This window comes from Kogia breviceps, chromosome 14, assembly GCF_026419965.1.
Source record: "Kogia breviceps isolate mKogBre1 chromosome 14, mKogBre1 haplotype 1, whole genome shotgun sequence".
Lineage (NCBI taxonomy): Eukaryota > Metazoa > Chordata > Mammalia > Artiodactyla > Physeteridae > Kogia > Kogia breviceps.
The window spans coordinates 75614682-75619236 of NC_081323.1; the positions used below are offsets into that span (position 1 = coordinate 75614682).

General features: G+C 55.0%; 1 protein-coding gene across 2 annotated transcripts in view; it reads right to left on the reverse strand.

Annotated features, from left to right (window-relative positions):
- Window positions 1-4555, reverse strand: part of STX1B (syntaxin 1B) — a 33494-nt gene that overhangs the window by 14042 nt on the left and 14897 nt on the right. The window lies entirely within an intron of this gene.

Sequence of the window (4555 nt, forward strand, 5' to 3'; positions counted from 1 at the left end):
ACGACGGTGCTGGATTGGAACCCAGGCACGCTGCTCTTTACGGCTTGCCAGCTCCTCAAGTGCTCAGGAGGATGAAATGGGAGACCGTGGAGGCCCTGGGCACCTTCTGGAACCGCCTCGGGGAGAGGGGGCATCAGATCCAAGCCTCTAGTTTCAGTCCTTCCCCATCAGAGGCACCGGAGGTCTTCATAGGAGTGTCAGTGGAGGGGAGACAAAATAGACAGATGCGTAGATGGAGGGAGCAGGACAGCGTGAGCCAGGAAATCAACAGAGACAAACGAGAGGGTGACTAAAACAGAGGTGGAAAGAGACTGGAATTGGGTGACAGAAAAGTCAGACAGTGGGGACTTCCCTGGCGGTCCAGTGGTTGGGAATCCATGCTTCCAATGCAGGGGCTGCGGGTTTGATCCCTGGTAGGGGAACTAAGATCCCAGCATGCCGCGTGGTGCGGCCAAAAAAAAAAAAAAAAGTCACAGAATATGTGTGTGTGTGTGTGTGTGTGTGTGTGTGTGTGTGTGTGTGTGTAAACACATATGCATGCCCACGCATACAACACACACGTGCTCACACGTGCTTCTGTGCTTCTCAGGGGCATGAGAACCCTTTGATCTAGAGGCAGCAGCCTCTCTCCACCGCACCCCCTGCTTCTGTCCATCTGTCTCCCTGACCCAGGCCTCTGCTCGCTCCCAGCATCCAGCCCAGTCCTCCCACCCCAACCTCTCTCCTCCACCTTCCCTGCCTTCACCGAGCGACTCCCTTCCTCACCCTCCCTCTGCCCCACTGAGTCCTTCAGTCATCTGACAAATATCTCTGATCAGTGTCCAGTTCTCTTCTGGGTGCTGCGGAGACTACAGTGGTGAACAAGACAGGAAGGGGTCCTGCCTCCAAGGAGCTGACATTCCAGGGGAGGGAGGCAGACAATGGAAAATGAACAAGACCATTTCAGATGGTGCTGCTTAGCAAGAGGGAGATAAAGCAGGAGGTGTGATAGAGAGAAATGGGCATCAGGGAGGGCCTTTCGGGAGGGGCTTGACATCTGAGCTAAGGCCTGAGGAGTTAAGTGCACCACAATCCGGAGGACACAGACTTCAAGGCAGAGGGAACAGTGTCTAGGCAGAGAGAAGAGCATTCAGAGGGACCAGCAAGTGCAAAGGCCCTCAAGCAGGGGGAACGTGATGTGTCTCAATGGCAGAAACACGCCCCATGCAGCTGGGGGATACCAACCCATCACGCAGGGTTCTCCTGGTCCGTGCCCGCTCTCCTCAAACACGAGGCCCCCCTTTCCTTCTGCTAAGTCAGGTCTGCATTTCTAAATCGCCTATTGTACCTATCCCATACCTGAGGGCTACACCTGGGACCCAGTCCCTGCCCTCAGGGTGCATGACTTGTCCTAGAACAGCCTCCTTTCCATCCACCCTCAAATTCCAGCCTCCCTCACCTCAGGCCTCCCCCCCACCACCACTTCCCAGTCTCCCATCCACCCCTACCCCTGCCTTCCCACTCCACAGCCGCCTCTCAGGCTCCAGCCCACAACGCGTGTCCCCTTGTGGCTTCTCTCTCCCAGCAACCTTCCTCTCCACCTCACTTTCTCCCTTGCTCTCCTCTTCAGCCCCATCCCTGGACCCATTTCTTGGACCCTGGGACACCCATCCAGCCAACTGACTCCCCACCACAGCATCCATTCCAGCCCAGTGCCTCCCAGTTGCCAACGAAAGGTGCCTGGTGAACTGGAAACAGAAAACCCTGGTTCAACCCTGGCTCCGCCATTAACAGCTGTATGACCTTGGGCAAGTCAGGTTACCGCTGTGGCCCTCAATTTACTCCAATAAATTAGGGGTCCCATCTTGCCCATCTCAGGGGGCTGATGTGAGACTCAAGAGAAATAAATGAGTCAGCTGTGGAATAACAAACACTCATGGCGCAATGCTGAGCACCAGGCCTCCTTCTAGGCGCTTCCAGCATAATTTCAATCCTCAGGACAGCCCTCTGAAGCAGGTCCCGTTATTATCCCCAATTCACACAGGAAGAAAGTGAGGACCAGAGAGGTTAAGCAACTTACCCAAGGTCACACAGGAAGTAGCCAAGCTAGGATTTGAACCCAGACAGTCTGACTCCCAAATCTGTGCCCTTGACAGCTATGTGATGAACAGATGTGAGAACCCCTCGGGAATTCAAAGTACTGTTGGAAAAAGACAATCAGGCCCCCTGGGCTGACATCCCTGCCCATCACTGCCTTTCCACCCCTCTCAGCCTCTCAGAGACCCCTTTCCCAGGCCTCCCACACCCTGCCCAGTCTCTCCTGCCTCCCAGCCTCCTCATTCTCAACTCTGGCAGGGAGACCCCCGTACTCCCTGTATCTGGAAGCCTTTTTTCCGCCCCACGCATGCCTTCCCAAATCTCCAGTTTCCTTGAGCTGTGACTAACATCAGAGCCATCAGCATTCACTCAGCCCCCTCTGCCCCTCCACTTCACCTCCAACCTCCCCCATCTGCTGCCCCCAGCAGCCCCAGCAGACAGGATTCCTCCCCTCTGGGCAGGGGGTCCCTGATCCACTCAGATGAGGACTCCCATCCCCTACTTTCCCTGCACCCCTGTCTTCACCTTTTCCCTCCCCCTCTCTAATCACACCACAATTCCACTACCACCTCACCCTGACCCACTTTCCATTTCTTGGGATTTTGGAGTCATGGCATAGTCTTGGCAGCAGTGGATCTGGGTTCAAATCCGGACTACTCACTTGCTAGCTGTGTGACCTTGGGCAAGTTTCAACCACTGGGCCTCAGTTTCCTTCACTATAAAATGAAGTAGTCTCCCAGTCTCCCTACCTTACCAGGTGAGGGTCTAATGAGATTACGGATGGCAACCTGCTTTGGATGAAAACGGGGAGAGAAGGGGAGTTAAGAGCACCAACACTGGAGTCAGCCTGCCTGCCTGCCTTTAATTAGCTGTGTGACTTTGGTCACGTTACTTAACCTCTCTGGGCCTCAGTTTTCTGAGGGAAAAATGGGATAATACTAGTACCAGTCTCCTAGGGTTGCTGTGAGGATCGAAATGAGTTAATATGTATAAAACACTTAGAACAGTGTCTGGCACATGAGTGTTGGTTATTTTTATCACCGTCATTTTCCTGATGCCTAACTGTATATTCAAAGTTTAATTAAAAAAAATAAACCTTCAAAATTCCCTCCCCCAACCACCAGTTCCTTCTTCCTTCACACCTGTCAACCCACCCCTCCCAGAGACAACAGTCACTCGCCTCTAAGCCCCTTCCCCTTGTCTTTCTGTAAGCAGGTTCCCCACCCCCAAATCCAGGGGGCTCTCCAAAGACAGAGCTTTTTACCCCCAGTATTGAGACTTCTCTTTCAAAGGCTAAAAAAGCAGAGACGCATGTCAACTTGGCAGACGGGAAACCCAGGTTCCTGTCTGATCTTCCCAGCCACTTGCTTGGTGACCTTGGGCAAGTTCCTGCCCATTGCTGAACCTCAATCTCTTCATCTGTCAAATGGGATAACAACCCCAGGGTAATAACCAATAGGCTCCTGGTGAAGTGTACCAGGCTACATCAGTTGAGTCTAGTACTTTATTAACATAACCCCACAGCAGGCTGTCAGCTCTGCCTCCTCGGGGGCCCCAGGTCATTTCTACAACCCTCCACCCCACCGCATTCCCCCCAGGCCCAGAAGCCACTCTTATCAAGCCCCCACTCCCCAGCCCCTCCAAATGGCAGCCTTCACTGCAGACACCACTGCCACCCTCCTCCCCTGTCACCCAAACACAACTAACTGCCTGGCCCGACTCCTGGAGCCGGGCCTCTTCAGGCCTGCAGACCAGAGGCCCACGTCAGCCCGCCCCTGGCAGTTTAGGATGCCCCAGTTCTCCCCAGCGGAGCATGATCCCTGTCATACAGTCCAATTCCATGGCCCTGTGCATGGAATCTCCTCCCGGTCTCCCCTGCAAACCCCTCTCCCACCTCTGGGGTCACCCTATCTCAGGCTCCGGCCCTCTGGCTATCTCCTGAGGCCACCTCTTCCCTCCTTGTCTCTGAGAGGCGCCCCCTCCCCATGGAGAGCAACACACACACACTTCATTCACTGCCAGGTGCTGGCATCTCAGTCAGTCCCAACGTGTGTCCTTCCCCACAGCGGCCCCCAGATCTGGGTCTCACTGGGCTCAGCCTGGCCCAGGAACTGCCCACATCCTTCTAATTCAGCAAATCTGCCCAGCAGATGACAGCACCCTCCAATTCTCTCCCACACTCACTCTTTCCCATCCCCAGATTACATCCCAGGGTCCTCCTGGGAATGTAGGGTGTCCAGGGCCCCTGAGACCTCTCCTGCCCCCTTGTGTCTCAGTGGCCTCCAACCCCTTCTAGCCACTGTCCCTAAAATGCAGGTTCATTGGAGACATCAGGTGCCTTCACATATTGGGGTGCCCCTGCCACCAACCTCCAGTCTCATCATTTGCCCCCACGTCCCAGCACCTCCCCCACTCCACCCCCACGCGCTCCCCAAATACTGGGGTCCCGCCCCCCCACTTTCCCCACCCCCAAGCTCAC